The 20948-nt window shown below is 39.7% G+C and overlaps 2 non-coding genes across 2 annotated transcripts; both read left to right on the top strand.

The window, feature by feature from the left end:
- The first annotated feature begins 2341 nt into the window (after window positions 1-2341).
- TRNAF-GAA (transfer RNA phenylalanine (anticodon GAA)) lies at window positions 2342-2414 on the top strand. The gene has a single exon. It is a non-coding gene; the product is annotated as a tRNA-Phe (tRNA).
- A 1092-nt stretch (window positions 2415-3506) lies between these two features.
- On the top strand, window positions 3507-3579 carry TRNAF-GAA (transfer RNA phenylalanine (anticodon GAA)). Its single transcript has one exon. It is a non-coding gene; the product is annotated as a tRNA-Phe (tRNA).
- Window positions 3580-20948: the final 17369 nt, after the last annotated feature.

Below are 20948 nucleotides of genomic sequence, written 5' to 3'. Positions count from 1 at the left end.
GAAGACCCCAGCTATCAGACGGCCGAAATAGCTCAGTTGGGAGAGCGTTAGACTGAAGATCTAAAGGTCCGTCGTTCAATCCCGGGTTTCGGCACAGTTGAGAGGTTCCTTGCTTCTAACAAAATAGGTCTTGGAATCAGCTGTAGTACTTTTTTCTCTATCAACATTTTTATCAACTGATCTACAAAATGATCAATTCAACATAGACTTTGCTTTCTGTCCTCCTTTTAAACTTTCTTCCACCTATCTTGCCTTCAGGTTTGACTATGAATGTTTTCCATTTCGTCCTTTTTTGTAAAGTAAACTCTTGTCTGCATCACATTCCACTTCCCCTTGAACAAAGATGTCAGTAGTCAGATGACATTGCTTACCTACTCATGCCAAATATATCTGGGTAATATAGTGCTAGTCCATTCAGAGTTAAAAAAACAACTACCTAACCTGGATCCCAAAAATGCTATTTACCCATTGCACCAGTTAACTGGGGAATGATACAGGACTCCTTAAAACATATCTCTACCATATGAGGTTAAAAATCCAGGTCCTGCATCTATTTTGTTAAATGGTTTAAATTAAAGTATGAAGACCACAGCTATAAGCAGGCCGAAATAGCTCAGTTGGGCGAGCGTTAGACTGAAGATCTAAAGGTCCCTGGTTCAATCCTGGGTTTCGGCACAGTTGAGAGGTTCCTTGCTTCTAACAAAATAGGTCTTGGGATCAGCTGTAGTTCTTTTTCTCTATTCATCAAATTTTTTCTAACTGATCTACAACACAATCAATTTAACATAGACTTTGCTTTATGTCCTCCTTCTAAACTTGCTTCCACCTCTATTACCTTCAGGTTTGACAATGAATATTTCCCATTTCATGCTTTTTTGTAAAGTAAACTCTTGTCTGCATTACCTTCCACTTCCCCTTGAACACAGATGTCAGTAGTCAGATGACATTGCTTACCTACTCATGCCAAATATATCTGGGTAATATAGTGCTAGTCCATTCAGAGTTAAAAAAACAACTACCTAACCTGGATCCAAAAAATGCTATTTACCCATTGCACCAGTTAATTGCGGAATGATACAGGACTCCTTAAAACATATCTCTACCATGTGAGGTTAAAAATCCAGGTCCTGCATCTATTTTGTTAAATGGTTTAAATTAAAGTATGAAGACCACAGCTATAAGCAGGCCGAAATAGCTCAGTTGGGAGAGCGTTAGACTGAAGGTCCCTGGTTCAATCCCGGGTTTAGGCACAGTTCAGAGGTTCCTTGCTTCTAACAAAATAGGTCTTGGAATCAGCTGTAGTACTTTTTCTCTATTCATCAAATTTTTTCTAACTGATCTACAACACAATCAATTTAACATAGACTTTGCTTTATGTCCTCCTTCTAAACTTGCTTCCACCTCTCTTACCTTCAGGTTTGACAATGAATATTTCCCATTTCATGCTTTTTTGTAAAGTAAACTCTTGTCTGCATTACCTTCCACCTCCCCTTGAATACAGATGTCAGTAGTCAGATGACATTGCTTACCTACTCATGCCAAATATATCTGGGTAATATAGTGCTAGTCCATTCAGAGTTAAAAAAACAACTACCTAACCTGGGTCCCAAAACTGCTATTTGCCCATTGCACCAGTTAATTGCGGAATGATACAGGACTCCTTAAAACATATCTCTACCATATGAGGTTAAAAATCCAGGTCCTGCATCTATTTTGTTAAATGGTTTAAATTAAAGTATGAAGACCACAGCTATAAGCAGGCCGCAATAGCTCAGTTGGGAGAGCGTTAGACTGAAGATCTAAAGGTCCCTGGATCAATCCCGGGTTTCGGCACAGTTGAGAGGTTCCTTGCTTCTACCAAAATAGGTCTTGGAATCAGCTGTAGTACTTTTTTCTCTATCAACATTTTTGTCAACTGATCTACAAAATGATCAATTCAACATAGACTTTGCTTTCTGTCCTCCTTTTAAACTTTCTTCCACCTATCTTGCCTTCAGGTTTGACTATGAATGTTTCCCATTTCGTCCTTTTTTGTAAAGTAAACTCTTGTCTGCATCACATTCCACTTCCCCTTGAACACAGATGTCAGTAGTCAGATGACATTGCTTACCTACTCATGCCAAATATATCTAGGTAATATAGTGCTAGTCCATTCAGAGTTAAAAAAACGACTACCTAACCTGGATCCCAAAAATGCTATTTACCCATTGCACCAGTTAACTGGGGAATGATACAGGACTCCTTAAAACATATCTCTACCATATGAGGTTAAAAATCCAGGTCCTGCATCTATTTTGTTAAATGGTTCAAATTAAAGTATGAAGACCCCAGCTATCAGAACGCCGAAATAGCTCAGTTGGGAGAGCGTTAGACTGAAGATCTAAAGGTCCCTGGTTCAATCCCGGGTTTCGGCACAGTTGAGAGGTTCCTTGCTTCTAACAAAATAGGTCTTGTAATCAGCTGTAGTACTTTTTCTCTATTCATCAAATTTTTTCCAACTGATCTACAACACAATCAATTTAACATAGACTTTGCTTTATATTCTCCTTCTAAACTTGCTTCCACCTCTCTTACCTTCAGGTTTGACAATGAATATTTCCCATTTCATGCTTTTTTGTAAAGTAAACTCTTGTCTGCATTACCTTCCACTTCCCCTTGAACACAGATGTCAGTAGTCAGATGACATTGCTTACCTACTCATGCCAAATTTTATCTGGGTAATATAGTGCTAGTCCATTCAGAGTTAAAAAAACAACTACCTAACCTGGATCCCAAAAATGCTATTTACCCATTGCACCGGTTAACTGGGGAATGATACAGGACTCCTTAAAACATATCTCTACCATATGAGGTTAAAAATCCAGGTCCTGCATCTATTTTGATAAATGGTTCAAATTAAAGTATGAAGACCCCAGCTATCAGAAGGCCGAAATAGCTCAGTTGGGCGAGCGTTAGACTGAAGATCTAAAGGTCCCTGGTTCAATCCCGGGTTTCGGCACAGTTGAGAGGTTCCTTGCTTCTCACAAAATAAGTCTTGGAATCAGCTGTAGTACTTTTTTCTCTATGAACATTTTTATCAACTGATCCACAAAATGATCAATTCAACATAGACTTTGCTTTCTGTCCTCCTTTTAAACTTTCTTCCACCTATCTTGCCTTCAGGTTTGACTATTAATGTTTCCTATTTCGTCCTTTTTTGTAAAGTAAACTCTTGTCTGCATTACATTCCACTTCCCCTTGAACACAGATGTCAGTAGTCAGATGACATTGCTTACCTACTCATGCCAAATATATCTGGGTAATATAATGCTAGTCCATTCAGAGTTAAAAAAACAACTACCTCGTCTGGATCCCAAAAATGCTATTTACCCATTGCCCCAGTTAACTGGGGAATGATACAGGACTCCTTAAAACATATCTCTACCATATGAGGTTAAAAATCCAGGTCCTGCATCTATTTTGTTAAATGGTTCAAATTAAAGTATGAAGACCCCAGCTATCAGAAGGCCGAAATAGCTCAGTTGGGAGAGCGTTAGACTGAAGATCTAAAGGTCCCTGGTTCAATCCCGGGTTTCGGCACAGTTGAGAGGTTTCTTGCTTCTAACAAAATAGGTCTTGGAATCAGCAGTAGTACTTTTTCTCCATTCATCAAATTTTTTCCAACTGATCTACAACACAATCAATTTAACATAGACTTTGCTTTATATCCTCCTTCTAAACTTGCTTCCACCTCTCTTACCTTCAGGTTTGACAATGAATATTTCCCATTTCATGCTTTTTTGTAAAGTAAACTCTTGTCTGCATTACCTTCCACTTCCCCTTGAACACAGATGTCAGTAGTCAGATGACATTGCTTACCTACTCATGCCAAATATATCTGGGTAATATAGTGCTAGTCCATTCAGAGTTAAAAAAACAACTACCTAACCTGGATCCCAAAAATGCTATTTACCCATTGCACCAGTTAATTGCGGAATGATACAGGACTCCTTAAAACATATCTCACCATATGAGGTTAAAAATCCAGGTCCTGCATCTATTTTGTTAAATGGTTTAAATTAAAGTGTGAAGACCACATCTATAAGCAGGCCGAAATAGCTAAGTTGGGAGAGCGTTAGACTGAAGATCTAAAGGTCCCTGGTTCAATCCCGGGTTTCGGCACAGTTGAGAGGTTCCTTCCTTCTAACAAAATAGGTCTTGGAATCAGCTGTAGTACTTTTTTCTCTATCAACATTTTTTTCAACTGATCTACAAAATGATCAATTCAACATAGACTTTGCTTTCTGTCCTCCTTTTAAACTTTCTTCCACCTATCTTGCCTTCAGGTTTGACTATGAATGTTTTCCATTTCGTCCTTTTTTGTAAAGTAAACTCTTGTCTGCATCACATTCCACTTCCCCTTGAACACAGATGTCAGTAGTCAGATGACATTGCTTACCTACTCATGCCAAATATATCTGGGTAATATAGTGCTAGTCCATTCAGAGTTAAAAAAACAACTACCTAACCTGGATCCCAAAAATGCTATTTACCCATTGCACCAGTTAACTGGGGAATGATACAGGACTCCTTAAAACATATCTCTACCATATGAGGTTAAAAATCCAGGTCCTGCATCTATTTTGTTAAATGGTTCAAATTAAAGTATGAAGACCCCAGCTATCAGAAGGCCGAAATAGCTCAGTTGGGAGAGTGTTAGACTGAAGATCTAAAGGTCCCTGGTTCAATCCCGGGTTTCGGCACAGTTGAGAGGTTCCTTGCTTCTAACAAAATAGGTCTTGGGATCAGCTGTAGTTCTTTTTCTCTATTCATCACATTTTTTCCAACTGATCTACAACACAATCAATTTAACATAGACTTTGCTTTATGTCCTCCTTCTAAACTTGCTTCCACCTCTCTTACCTTCAGGGTTGACAATGAATATTTCCCATTTCATGCTTTTTTGTAAAGTAAACTCTTGTCTGCATTACCTTCCACTTCCCCTTGAACACAGATGTCAGTAGTCAGATGACATTGCTTACCTACTCATGCCAAATATATCTGGGTAATATAGTGCTAGTCCATTCAGAGTTAAAAAAACAACTACCTAACCTGGATCCAAAAAATGCTATTTACCCATTGCACCAGTTAATTGCGGAATGATACAGGACCCCTTAAAACATATCTCTACCATATGAGGTTAAAAATCCAGGTCCTGCATCTATTTTGTTAAATGGTTTAAATTAAAGTATGAAGACCACAGCTATAAGCAGGCTGAAATAGCTCAGTTGGGAGAACGTTAGACTGAAGATCTAAAGGTCCCTGGTTCAATCCCGAGTTTCGGCACAGTTGAGAGGTTCCTTGCTTCTAACAAAATAGGTCTTGGAATCAGCTGTAGTACTTTTTCTCTATTCATCAAATCTTTTCCAACTGATCTACAACACAATCAATTTAACATAGACTTTGCTTTATGTCCTCCTTCTAAACTTGCTTCCACCTCTCTTACCTTCAGGTTTGACAATGAATATTTCCCATTTCATGCTTTTTTGTAAAGTAAACTCTTGTCTGCATTACCTTCCACTTCCCCTTGAACACAGATGTCAGTAGTCAGATGACATTGCTTACCTACTCATGCCAAATATATCTGGGTAATATAGTGCTAGTCCATTCAGAGTTAAAAAAACAACTACCTAACCTGGATCCCAAAAATGCTATTTGCCCATTGCACCAGTTAATTGCGGAATGATACAGGACTCCTTAAAACATATCTCTACCATATGAGGTTAAAAATCCAGGTCCTGCATCTATTTTGTTAAATGGTTTAAATTAAAGTATGAAGACCACAGCTATAAGCAGGCCGAAAAAGCAAAGTTGGGAGAGCGTTAGACTGAAGATCTAAAGGTCCCTGGTTCAATCCCGGGTTTCGGCACAGTTGAGAGGTTCCTTGCTTCTAACAAAATAGGTCTTGGAATCAGCTGTAGTACTTTTTTGTCTATCAACATTTTTATCAACTGATCTACAAAATGATCAATTCAACATAGACTTTGCTTTCTGTCCTCCTTTTAAACTTTCTTCCACCTATCTTGCCTTCAGGTTTGACTATGAATGTTTCCCATTTCGTCCTTTTTTGTAAAGTAAACTCTTGTCTGCATCACATTCCACTTCCCCTTGAACACAGATGTCAGTAGTCAGATGACATTGCTTACCTACTCATGCCAAATATATCTGGGTAATATGGTGCTAGTCCATTCAGAGTTAAAAAAACAACTACCTAACCTGGATCCCAAAAATGCTATTTACCCATTGCACCAGTTAACTGCGGAATGATACAGGACTCCTTAAAACATATCTCTACCATATGAGGTTAAAAATCCAGGTCCTGCATCTATTTTGTTAAATGGTTCAAATTAAAGTATGAAGACCCCAGCTATCAGAAGGCCGAAATAGCTCAGTTGGGAGAGCGTTAGACTGAAGATCTAAAGGTCCCTGGTTCAATCCTGGGTTTGGGCACAGTTGAGAGGTTCCTTGCTTCTAACAAAATAGGTCTTGGAATCAGCTGTAGTACTTTTTCTCTATTCATCAAATTTTTTCCAACTGATCTACAACACAATCAATTTAACATAGACTTTGCTTTATGTCCTCCTTCTAAACTTGCTTCCACCTCTCTTACCTTCAGGTTTGACAATGAATATTTCCCATTTCATGCTTTTTTGTAAAGTAAACTCTTGTCTGCATTACCTTCCACTTCCCCTTGAACACAGATGTCAGTAGTCAGATGACATTGCTTACCTACTCATGCCAAATATATCTGGGTAATATAGTGCTAGTCCATTCAGAGTTAAAAAAACAACTACCTAACCTGGATCCCCAAAATGCTATTTACCCATTGCACCAGTTAATTGCAGAATGATACAGGACTCCTTAAAACATATCTCTACCATATGAGGTTAAAAATCCAGGTCCTGCATCTATTTTGTTAAATGGTTTAAATTAAAGTATGAAGACCACAGCTATAAGCAGGCCGAAATAGCTCAGTTGGGAGAGCGTTAGACTGAAGATCTAAAGGTCCCTGTTTCAATCCCGGGTTTCGGCACAGTTGAGAGGTTCCTTGCTTCTAACAAAATAGGTCTTGGAATCAGCTGTAGTACTTTTTTCTCTATCAACATTTTTATCGAACTGATCTACAAAATGATCAATTCAACATAGACTTTGCTTTCTGTCCTCCTTTTAAACTTTCTTCCACCTATCTTGCCTTCAGGTTTGACTATGAATGTTTCCCATTTCGTCCTTTTTTGTAAAGTAAACTCTTGTCTGCATCACATTCCACTTCCCCTTGAACACAGATGTCAGTAGTCAGATGACATTGCTTACCTACTCATGCCAAATATATCTGGGTAATATAGTGCTAAGAAATTCAGAGTTAAAAAAACAACTACCTAACCTGGATCCCAAAAATGCTATTTACCCATTGCACCAGTTAACTGGGGAATGATACAGGACTCCTTAAAACATATCACTACCATATGAGGTTAAAAATCCAGGTCATGCATCTATTTTGTTAAATGGTTCAAATTAAAGTATGAAGACCACAGATATCAGCAGGCCGGAATAGCTCAGTTGGGAGAGTGTTCGACTGAAGATCTAAAGGTCCCTGGTTCAATCCCGGGTTTCGGCACTGTTGAGAGGTTCTTTGCTTCTAACAAAATAGGTCTTAGAATCAGCTGTTGTCCTTTTTCTGTATTCATCAATTTTTTTCTAACTGATCTACAACACAATCAATTTAACATAGACTTTGCTTTCTGTCCTCCTTCTAGACTTGCTTCCAACTCTCTTGCCTTCAGGTTTGACTATGAATGTTTCCCATGTCATGCTTTTTTGTAAAGTAAACTCTGGTCTGCATTACCTTCCACTTCCCCTTGAACACAGATGTCAGTGGTCAGATGACATTGCTTACCTACTCAGGCAAAATACGTCTGGGTAATATAGTGCTAGTCCATACGGAGGTAAAAATAAAATGACCTAACCTGGATCCCAAAAATAGTATTTACCCATTGCCCCAGTTAACTGCTGAATGATACAGGACTCCTTAAAACATATCTCTAACCTATAAGGTCAAATATCCAGGTCATGCATCTATTTTGTTAAATGGTTCAAATCAAAGTATGTAGACTACAGCTAGCAGGAGGCAGAAATAGCTCAGTTGGGAGACCGTTAGACTGAAGATCTAAAGGTCCCTGGTTTAATCCCGGGTTTCGGCACTGTTGAGAGGTTCCTTGCTTCTCACAAAATAAGTCTTGGAATCAGCTGTAGTACTTTTTTCTCTATCAACATTTTTATCAACTGATCCACAAAATGATCAATTCAACATAGACTTTGCTTTCTGTCCTCCTTTTAAACTTTCTTCCACCTATCTTACCTTCAGGTTTGACAATTAATATTTCCCATTTCATGCTTTTTTGTAAAGTAAACTCTTGTCTGCATTACCTTCCACTTCCCCTTGAACACAGATGTCAGTAGTCAGATGACATTGCTTACCTACTCATGCCAAATATATCTGGGTAATATAGTGCTAGTCCATTCAGAGTTAAAAAAACAACTACCTAACCTGGATCCCCAAAATGCTATTTACCCATTGCACCAGTTAATTGCAGAATGATACAGGACTCCTTAAAACATATCTCTACCATATGAGGTTAAAAATCCAGGTCCTGCATCTATTTTGTTAAATGGTTTAAATTAAAGTATGAAGACCACAGCTATAAGCAGGCTGAAATAGCTCAGTTGGGAGAGCGTTAGACTGAAGATCTGAAGGTCCCTGTTTCAATCCCGGGTTTCGGCACAGTTGAGAGGTTCCTTGCTTCTAACAAAATAGGTCTTGGAATCAGCTGTAGTACTTTTTTCTCTATCAACATTTTTATCAACTGATCTACAAAATGATCAATTCAAGATAGACTTTGCTTTCTGTCCTCCTTTTAAACTTTCTTCCACCTATCTTGCCTTCAGGTTTGACTATGAATGTTTCCCATTTCGTCCTTTTTTGTAAAGTAAACTCTTGTCTGCATCACATTCCACTTCCGCTTGAACACAGATGTCAGTAGTCAGATGACATTGCTTACCTACTCATGCCAAATATATCTGGGTCATATAGTTCTAGTCCATTCAGAGTTAAAAAAACAACTACCTAACCTGGATCCCAAAAATGCTATTTACCCATTGCACCAGTTAACTGGGGAATGATACAGGACTCCTTAAAACATATCTCTACCATATGAGGTTAAAAATCCAGGTCCTGCATCTATTTTGTTAAATGGTTCAAATTAAAGTATGAAGACCCCAGATATCAGAAGGCAGAAATAGCTCAGTTGGGAGAGCCTTAGACTGAAGATCTAAAGGTCCCTGGTTCAATCCCGGGTTTCAGCACAGTTGAGAGGTTCCTTGCTTCTAACAAAATAGGTCTTGGAATCAGCTGTAGTACTTTTTCTCTATTCATCAAATTGTTTCCAACTGATCTACAACATAATCAATTTAACATAGACTTTGCTTTATGTCCTCCTTCTAAACTTGCTTCCACCTCTCTTACCTTCAGGTTTGACAATGAATATTTCCCATTTCATGCTTTTTTGTAAAGTAAACTCTTGTCTGCATTACCTTCCACTTCCCCTTGAACACAGATGTCAGTAGTCAGATGACATTGCTTACCTACTCATGCCAAATATATCTGGGTAATATAGTGCTAGTCCATTCAGAGTTAAAAAAACAACTACCTAACCTGGATCCCAAAAATGCTATTTACCCATTGCACCAGTTAACTGGGGAATGATACAGGACTCCTTAAAACATATCTCTACCATATGAGGTTAAAAATCCAGGTCCTGCATCTATTTTGTTAAATGGTTCAAATTAAAGTATGAAGACCCCAGCTATCAGAAGGCCGAAATAGCTCAGTTGGGAGAGTGTTAGACTGAAGATCTAAAGGTCCCTGGTTCAATCCCGGGTTTCGGCACAGTTGAGAGGTTCCTTGCTTCTAACAAAATAGGTCTTGGGATCAGCTGTAGTTCTTTTTCTCTATTCATCACATTTTTTTCCAACTGATCTACAACACAATCAATTTAACATAGACTTTGCTTTATGTCCTCCTTCTAAACTTGCTTCCACCTCTCTTACCTTCAGGGTTGACAATGAATATTTCCCATTTCATGCTTTTTTGTAAAGTAAACTCTTGTCTGCATTACCTTCCACTTCCCCTTGAACACAGATGTCAGTAGTCAGATGACATTGCTTACCTACTCATGCCAAATATATCTGGGTAATATAGTGCTAGTCCATTCAGAGTTAAAAAAACAACTACCTAACCTGGATCCAAAAAATGCTATTTACCCATTGCACCAGTTAATTGCGGAATGATACAGGACCCCTTAAAACATATCTCTACCATATGAGGTTAAAAATCCAGGTCCTGCATCTATTTTGTTAAATGGTTTAAATTAAAGTATGAAGACCACAGCTATAAGCAGGCTGAAATAGCTCAGTTGGGAGAACGTTAGACTGAAGATCTAAAGGTCCCTGGTTCAATCCCGAGTTTCGGCACAGTTGAGAGGTTCCTTGCTTCTAACAAAATAGGTCTTGGAATCAGCTGTAGTACTTTTTCTCTATTCATCAAATCTTTTCCAACTGATCTACAACACAATCAATTTAACATAGACTTTGCTTTATGTCCTCCTTCTAAACTTGCTTCCACCTCTCTTACCTTCAGGTTTGACAATGAATATTTCCCATTTCATGCTTTTTTGTAAAGTAAACTCTTGTCTGCATTACCTTCCACTTCCCCTTGAACACAGATGTCAGTAGTCAGATGACATTGCTTACCTACTCATGCCAAATATATCTGGGTAATATAGTGCTAGTCCATTCAGAGTTAAAAAAACAACTACCTAACCTGGATCCCAAAAATGCTATTTGCCCATTGCACCAGTTAATTGCGGAATGATACAGGACTCCTTAAAACATATCTCTACCATATGAGGTTAAAAATCCAGGTCCTGCATCTATTTTGTTAAATGGTTTAAATTAAAGTATGAAGACCACAGCTATAAGCAGGCCGAAAAAGCTAAGTTGGGAGAGCGTTAGACTGAAGATCTAAAGGTCCCTGGTTCAATCCCGGGTTTCGGCACAGTTGAGAGGTTCCTTGCTTCTAACAAAATAGGTCTTGGAATCAGCTGTAGTACTTTTTTGTCTATCAACATTTTTATCAACTGATCTACAAAATGATCAATTCAACATAGACTTTGCTTTCTGTCCTCCTTTTAAACTTTCTTCCACCTATCTTGCCTTCAGGTTTGACTATGAATGTTTCCCATTTCGTCCTTTTTTGTAAAGTAAACTCTTGTCTGCATCACATTCCACTTCCCCTTGAACACAGATGTCAGTAGTCAGATGACATTGCTTACCTACTCATGCCAAATATATCTGGGTAATATGGTGCTAGTCCATTCAGAGTTAAAAAAACAACTACCTAACCTGGATCCCAAAAATGCTATTTACCCATTGCACCAGTTAACTGCGGAATGATACAGGACTCCTTAAAACATATCTCTACCATATGAGGTTAAAAATCCAGGTCCTGCATCTATTTTGTTAAATGGTTCAAATTAAAGTATGAAGACCCCAGCTATCAGAAGGCCGAAATAGCTCAGTTGGGAGAGCGTTAGACTGAAGATCTAAAGGTCCCTGGTTCAATCCTGGGTTTGGGCACAGTTGAGAGGTTCCTTGCTTCTAACAAAATAGGTCTTGGAATCAGCTGTAGTACTTTTTCTCTATTCATCAAATTTTTTCCAACTGATCTACAACACAATCAATTTAACATAGACTTTGCTTTATGTCCTCCTTCTAAACTTGCTTCCACCTCTCTTACCTTCAGGTTTGACAATGAATATTTCCCATTTCATGCTTTTTTGTAAAGTAAACTCTTGTCTGCATTACCTTCCACTTCCCCTTGAACACAGATGTCAGTAGTCAGATGACATTGCTTACCTACTCATGCCAAATATATCTGGGTAATATAGTGCTAGTCCATTCAGAGTTAAAAAAACAACTACCTAACCTGGATCCCCAAAATGCTATTTACCCATTGCACCAGTTAATTGCAGAATGATACAGGACTCCTTAAAACATATCTCTACCATATGAGGTTAAAAATCCAGGTCCTGCATCTATTTTGTTAAATGGTTTAAATTAAAGTATGAAGACCACAGCTATAAGCAGGCCGAAATAGCTCAGTTGGGAGAGCGTTAGACTGAAGATCTAAAGGTCCCTGTTTCAATCCCGGGTTTCGGCACAGTTGAGAGGTTCCTTGCTTCTAACAAAATAGGTCTTGGAATCAGCTGTAGTACTTTTTTCTCTATCAACATTTTTATCGAACTGATCTACAAAATGATCAATTCAACATAGACTTTGCTTTCTGTCCTCCTTTTAAACTTTCTTCCACCTATCTTGCCTTCAGGTTTGACTATGAATGTTTCCCATTTCGTCCTTTTTTGTAAAGTAAACTCTTGTCTGCATCACATTCCACTTCCCCTTGAACACAGATGTCAGTAGTCAGATGACATTGCTTACCTACTCATGCCAAATATATCTGGGTAATATAGTGCTAAGAAATTCAGAGTTAAAAAAACAACTACCTAACCTGGATCCCAAAAATGCTATTTACCCATTGCACCAGTTAACTGGGGAATGATACAGGACTCCTTAAAACATATCACTACCATATGAGGTTAAAAATCCAGGTCATGCATCTATTTTGTTAAATGGTTCAAATTAAAGTATGAAGACCACAGATATCAGCAGGCCGGAATAGCTCAGTTGGGAGAGTGTTCGACTGAAGATCTAAAGGTCCCTGGTTCAATCCCGGGTTTCGGCACTGTTGAGAGGTTCTTTGCTTCTAACAAAATAGGTCTTAGAATCAGCTGTTGTCCTTTTTCTGTATTCATCAATTTTTTTCTAACTGATCTACAACACAATCAATTTAACATAGACTTTGCTTTCTGTCCTCCTTCTAGACTTGCTTCCAACTCTCTTGCCTTCAGGTTTGACTATGAATGTTTCCCATGTCATGCTTTTTTGTAAAGTAAACTCTGGTCTGCATTACCTTCCACTTCCCCTTGAACACAGATGTCAGTGGTCAGATGACATTGCTTACCTACTCAGGCAAAATACGTCTGGGTAATATAGTGCTAGTCCATACGGAGGTAAAAATAAAATGACCTAACCTGGATCCCAAAAATAGTATTTACCCATTGCCCCAGTTAACTGCTGAATGATACAGGACTCCTTAAAACATATCTCTAACCTATAAGGTCAAATATCCAGGTCATGCATCTATTTTGTTAAATGGTTCAAATCAAAGTATGTAGACTACAGCTAGCAGGAGGCAGAAATAGCTCAGTTGGGAGACCGTTAGACTGAAGATCTAAAGGTCCCTGGTTTAATCCCGGGTTTCGGCACTGTTGAGTGGTTCCTTGCTTCTCACAAAATAAGTCTTGGAATCAGCTGTAGTACTTTTTTCTCTATCAACATTTTTATCAACTGATCCACAAAATGATCAATTCAACATAGACTTTGCTTTCTGTCCTCCTTTTAAACTTTCTTCCACCTATCTTACCTTCAGGTTTGACAATTAATATTTCCCATTTCATGCTTTTTTGTAAAGTAAACTCTTGTCTGCATTACCTTCCACTTCCCCTTGAACACAGATGTCAGTAGTCAGATGACATTGCTTACCTACTCATGCCAAATATATCTGGGTAATATAGTGCTAGTCCATTCAGAGTTAAAAAAACAACTACCTAACCTGGATCCCCAAAATGCTATTTACCCATTGCACCAGTTAATTGCAGAATGATACAGGACTCCTTAAAACATATCTCTACCATATGAGGTTAAAAATCCAGGTCCTGCATCTATTTTGTTAAATGGTTTAAATTAAAGTATGAAGACCACAGCTATAAGCAGGCTGAAATAGCTCAGTTGGGAGAGCGTTAGACTGAAGATCTGAAGGTCCCTGTTTCAATCCCGGGTTTCGGCACAGTTGAGAGGTTCCTTGCTTCTAACAAAATAGGTCTTGGAATCAGCTGTAGTACTTTTTTCTCTATCAACATTTTTATCAACTGATCTACAAAATGATCAATTCAAGATAGACTTTGCTTTCTGTCCTCCTTTTAAACTTTCTTCCACCTATCTTGCCTTCAGGTTTGACTATGAATGTTTCCCATTTCGTCCTTTTTTGTAAAGTAAACTCTTGTCTGCATCACATTCCACTTCCGCTTGAACACAGATGTCAGTAGTCAGATGACATTGCTTACCTACTCATGCCAAATATATCTGGGTCATATAGTTCTAGTCCATTCAGAGTTAAAAAAACAACTACCTAACCTGGATCCCAAAAATGCTATTTACCCATTGCACCAGTTAACTGGGGAATGATACAGGACTCCTTAAAACATATCTCTACCATATGAGGTTAAAAATCCAGGTCCTGCATCTATTTTGTTAAATGGTTCAAATTAAAGTATGAAGACCCCAGATATCAGAAGGCAGAAATAGCTCAGTTGGGAGAGCCTTAGACTGAAGATCTAAAGGTCCCTGGTTCAATCCCGGGTTTCAGCACAGTTGAGAGGTTCCTTGCTTCTAACAAAATAGGTCTTGGAATCAGCTGTAGTACTTTTTCTCTATTCATCAAATTGTTTCCAACTGATCTACAACATAATCAATTTAACATAGACTTTGCTTTATGTCCTCCTTCTAAACTTGCTTCCACCTCTCTTACCTTCAGGTTTGACAATGAATATTTCCCATTTCATGCTTTTTTGTAAAGTAAACTCTTGTCTGCATTACCTTCCACTTCCCCTTGAACACAGATGTCAGTAGTCAGATGACATTGCTTACCTACTCATGCCAAATATATCTGGGTAATATAGTGCTAGCCCATTCAGAGTTAAAAAAACAACTACCTAACCTGGATCCCAAAAATGCTATTTACCCATTGCACCAGTTAATTGCGGAATGATACAGGACTCGTTAAAACATATCTCTACCATATGAGGTTAAAAATCCAGGTCCTGCATCTATTTTGTTAAATGGTTTAAATTAAAGTATGAAGACCACAGCTATAAGCAGGCCGAAATAGCTCAGTTGGGAGAGCGTTAGACTGAAGATCTAAAGGTCCCTGTTTCAATCCCGGGTTTCGGCACAGTTGAGAGGTTCCTTGCTTCTAACAAAATAGGTCTTGGAATCAGCTGTAGTACTTTTTTCTCTATCAACATTTTTATCGAACTGATCTACAAAATGATCAATTCAACATAGACTTTGCTTTCTGTCCTCCTTTTAAACTTTCTTCCACCTATCTTGCCTTCAGGTTTGACTATGAATGTTTCCCATTTCGTCCTTTTTTGTAAAGTAAACTCTTGTCTGCATCACATTCCACTTCCCCTTGAACACAGATGTCAGTAGTCAGATGACATTGCTTACCTACTCATGCCAAATATATCTGGGTAATATAGTGCTAAGAAATTCAGAGTTAAAAAAACAACTACCTAACCTGGATCCCAAAAATGCTATTTACCCATTGCACCAGTTAACTGGGGAATGATACAGGACTCCTTAACACATTTTCTACCATATGAGGTTAAAAATCCAGGTCATGCATCTATTTTGTTAAATGGTTCAAATTAAAGTATGAAGACCACAGATATCAGCAGGCCGAAATAGCTCAGTTGGGAGAGTGTTCGACTGAAGATCTAAAGGTCCCTGGTTCAATCCTGGGTTTCGGCACTGTTGAGAGGTTCTTTGCTTCTAACAAAATAGGTCTTAGAATCAGCTGTTGTCCTTTTTCTGTATTCATCAATTTTTTTCTAACTGATCTACAACACAATCAATTTAACATAGACTTTGCTTTCTGTCCTCCTTCTAGACTTGCTTCCAACTCTCTTGCCTTCAGGTTTGACAATTAATATTTCCCATGTCATGCTTTTTTGTAAAGTAAACTCTGGTCTGCATTACCTTCCACTTCCCCTTGAACACAGATGTCAGTGGTCAGATGACATTGCTTACCTACTCAGGCAAAATACGTCTGGGTAATATAGTGCTAGTCCATACGGAGGTAAAAATAAAATGACCTAACCTGGATCCCAAAAATAGTATTTACCCATTGCCCCAGTTAACTGCTGAATGATACAGGACTCCTTAAAACATATCTCTAACCTATAAGGTCAAATATCCAGGTCATGCATCTATTTTGTTAAATGGTTCAAATCAAAGTATGTAGACTACAGCTAGCAGGAGGCAGAAATAGCTCAGTTGGGAGACCGTTAGACTGAAGATCTAAAGGTCCCTGGTTTAATCCCGGGTTTCGGCACTGTTGAGAGGTTCCTTGCTTCTCACAAAATAAGTCTTGGAATCAGCTGTAGTACTTTTTTCTCTATCAACATTTTTATCAACTGATCCACAAAATGATCAATTCAACATAGACTTTGCTTTCTGTCCTCCTTTTAAACTTTCTTCCACCTATCTTGCCTTCAGGTTTGACTATGAATGTTTCCCATTTCGTCCTTTTTTGTAAAGTAAACTCTTGTCTGCATCACATTCCACTTCCCCTTGAACACAGATGTCAGTAGTGAGGAAAATTAAATTTTGGTCATGTTGTGTTCCCTAGCGCGTACCCCACCGACTCCATGTACCAGCTTAAAGTGCATGTAACTTCCCTCCTGTGCCAGCTATGAAGACGCAAATACATTTGCGTCCACCGTTGACTTGTCCTCTTTCAGATCCACCATGACTGGATTATGTAGTCCGTTCCTAAGTATGCTATGCCACCGTCTTTTTGTAATACACTCTACATGTTTTTCCTGCTCTAGCAAGAGTAGGCCCTGAATTCCTGCCATCTGAACCTCTTTTGTGGCTCCTGACTCTGCCCAGGCTACCTCTGTACCCGTGAACTCTGTCCTACTTTCAGCGCGGCCCCTCGCGCTCAGCTCAAGCCTGCTTTCTGCCAAGACTGACTATAACCTTCGAGTTATCTGTTCCGCTCCTCGAGAATGCATTCCTGCCTACTAGATCCTGTAAACATCCTCTCCAGCTGTAGAGCCAAAGGGCCGACCTGTCTTAATGCAAGTAATTCATAGCCTCTGTTGCCATGCTTCCATGGAAGGCCCCGTGCCCCACGCTTCACATGTAGAAACTCAGGCGCTCATACACGCATCCACAGTTAGCATAGAATAGCTTCTGCCCTAGAGACTTTTTCCGCCCAGATAGTATAGTTCCTAAACATCAGATATCAGATATGATAGAAGTACAAGTTGATCTGACATGCCAGACTTCTGTCTCTTTCCGTCAGTGTAAATGTCAAGTCCCCTGCACCCCGTCAATCACACGTCATGCAGCTGCGCGCGCATCCAAGCTTCCGATTTCTGCTGACATTGCAACATTCTGTTAGCACCACCCCTTGGTGCCACCCACTTGCGTCACCTATCAGTGACGTTTCTAGCACACACCTCTGGTTCACGCCTAGTTTACGCCTCTTGATGATGTACTAGTATCACGTGTATCATGTTATCTTGTCTTCTCTCAGCTGTTACGCCTCTTACATTATTCTTTATGGTATAAATCAAGTATATAAGCTATGTACTGTCAATAAAATTCAGCGCTCTATCCCTTCTGACACCCCTGTGGTGGTCAGAACATGATATCCTGATTCCTTTATGAGGAATAAAACCCTTAGAAACTCTAACACCACGGACTCTGTCTTTTTTCATTCTGATTGAGTTATTATTGATTAAGTACTTACCTGCATAGAAATTAAGAGAGTAAATTAATTATTTACGTCATTTTGGCGCCCGAATAGGGACCCCTCCCCCACCTCACGCGCCGGTTGGTGCGTTGCAATCTATGTCCCCTGCCATCAGTTAGATGGAACACACGTGTACTGGCAGGATTTCCTGCATCTCCCTCTGACCCACGGAGGTGACGAAGACTGCGATCAGTGCCCAGACGAGGCGGTGAGGAGTGCGGAGGATCCCGACCAGAGCCTAGCCGAAAGAAGCAAGGTCCGAGGTGTGAAGAGGCCCACCAGTTTTCCGAAGTTTTCCGAAATTTTCCGAAGTTTTCCGAAGTTCCGAGTCGAGTCCAGTCGAGTTTTCCGAGGCCTTCTGTTTCCGTGCTTCCCGGTGAGTACCATTGCTGGGTCGTATCTAGACGGGTTTGGGTACGCAAGTCCGGTCTGCACTGTTTTTAGGCAGTGTATCTGTACTGTTTAGCAGTATATCAAGTATTCCGAATTTCTGCACTGTTACACCAGTGTATCCGTACTGTTGAGCAGTACATCCAGTATAAGGGGGTAGTCATCTATGTCTTCAATGTTTTTTGATGTGATTAATGTTGTGGTATGCATGTGACTGTTTAAACGTGTATTATTGTATTTCTTGTGTCAACTAGCTGTAACTCGTATTAAGGAATAAAGATCTAGCGTTCAGTAATAAGTAAGCAAGATGCCGTTTTTCAACAAGTTAAAACAGATAGGAACTAGGAAAGGGTTACTGGAGGAAGAAATTCCTATCCCCCCTAGGGACATTCCAGGCAATTTTATGTATCAGAAACATGGCATAGATGCCATATTATATCTAGATTTATGGGCCGATTACACCAAACACCTAGACGAAAGACACAGATGGCCTGTCACCGGAACATGGGATGCCGAGTGCATCATGAGGGTAGAAGAAGCATTATGGAAAAAGAAAGCTAGACAATCTCAGAAGGACGCCATAGAATTTTGGCGTAAGGAATCACGTAAGCGTGCTGACAAAGCACTCCGTAGAGAAGACAGACTTAAAGAATCAGAAAAAGACCAAGAAAACGAATTAGTTACTGAAGGGATCCGAGTAAAAACAGAACAAATAGACCGTGCCCGAAATAATCTTGTAAACGGTATGTATCTCGCAGCAGATGGCACATCTGAAGCCCAATCAGAGTCACCGAAAAACTTACCGACACCATTGGTTCCAACTAAAGTAATACATAAAACTACTAAAGACATATTCCTAAATTCATATCTAGAGGATGTAGCACCAGCTTACACCAATCTGCCCGTTCGCGCCCTGCCTACTGACAGGGATGGGGGTGGCACTACGCCCCCAGATCCGGTTCCGCCGGTACCGCGACAGACCTCCCCCGCTCCGCCAGCTCCGCCACTCCCCGTACTTAAGACCGACCTACCGAAACCAATCCTACCTGATTCTACTAAACGACAAATTCAAGTTCAAATACAGACTCCGCGGAGAGATAATGCTCAAGCATCCGCCTCAGGAGGTGCGACTGCGGGTCTTCAGACCCCGCCACCGACACACAGACTCAATTTAAGAGACACGCAGAATCCTTTCCAGTCTCCCCACTCGTCGCGTCTTGACGCATTTAAAGAGAAAATGTCAGTTTGCAGATATGATCCAGTCCCCGGAAGAACCGATCTAATGATATTAGCATTACTACGATTAAGATCTGCCACCGATAGCTTGCTATGCTATGTAGGAATGAAGGAACTCCTCGACAGATTATATAAGTTTATCCAGACAGGGAAAGACCCTGACAGTGTCAAAGATGCCATGCATAAACAGAAAGTTGACACTCAAGCACAGATATTACGATTTTTCATAAATTGTGTAATAAGAGAACGAGACAGGCCCGGGACAGATCAAAGTGAATTAGACGCATTAAACAAGTGGGGTCAAAATATAGCCGATGGAAAACATGATAAGGGGACTTGCATAGCCAGTATGTCCCAGAAAATTAGAAAGGCAGTATTGACTGCACACCAGGAAGAGAATGATAAAACTTCCTCCGAGGAGGAAGAAGAACATGAAGCATCAGGAAGATCTACAGATACTATAGCGTATGTAGGTAGGGGAGCCTACCTTAGGAAAGGTATCCGTCCAGAAAGCAAGAGAGTTTTTCTCTCTGAGTTAACAAATCCGAACTCTTCTGAACATCAGTTCCAGGAAACTGATAAAAGGCTTCGAGACCGAATGGGGTACCATGTACTCAACTCTATGGATGAACAGGAATTAGCCCGGTCAGCCGTGTTATGGGCCGAAAACCCAGACATGTATAATGATGACACGTTAGTGCAGACATTCCTGAACCTTTCCCCGGAAGAGCAGAAAATAGCAGGTGTATACATGATCCAGCACCTCCTCATCAAGTTCAGAAACCATCATTCTGATCCAGGTCCCTTACACGAAACGTTAGAAGCACTACTCATGGATAGATGGAGAGGTTTTAGTACCAAATTAATACAAATAATTCTAGAACAACGACGTAAGTATAACACCTTTATAAGCTCTGAATATGTTCCCGCCCCGCCTCCAGAAAGGAAAACGTACCACATGCAATGCGGTAGTGGCATTGAAAGTCAGAATCCCTTACGAGAAGTACACCCAGTTATGGGTACGGATCAACGCTTGAAGCGTGTGTATGTTCACACACCACTGACTAAGTTAGAACTGTTAGAAATGAAGAAATTAGTCCTGTGTCATGATAAAGACCCTGCAGGTTTTCACAGAGAGCTTAAAGACATGTTACTGATGGGAGATTACACGTATGATGATATTATGAAAATGTTAAAGGTACTGTTGCCCACGGGCATTTACGAGAAATTAAAGGAAAAAGATTGGGAGGTGGGAGAGTCAAAGATAGCATGGGCAGAAATAGAAGACGAAGAAAGCAAACGAGTCCCAGGGTTAGGCCTTGGGGACAAGACTAAATCATTACCAGGTTTAATAGTACAGGTTTTGCCCAGATTATTGACAACTAGAAAGGAAGATTGGGACGCAATCTCGTCCTGTAAACAGAAACAAGATGAAGATACTAGTGACTTTTATTCAAGATTCGAGAAATGTTTCATTATCAATAGTGGCCTAAAAGTTAGCAGT

The sequence above is a fragment of the Lissotriton vulgaris genome, chromosome 8 (assembly GCF_964263255.1).
Source record: "Lissotriton vulgaris chromosome 8, aLisVul1.2, whole genome shotgun sequence".
NCBI classification, from domain to species: Eukaryota; Metazoa; Chordata; class Amphibia; order Caudata; family Salamandridae; genus Lissotriton; species Lissotriton vulgaris.
Note: the sequence above shows the minus strand (reverse complement) of the source record. Positions and strands in the feature narration are given on the sequence as shown.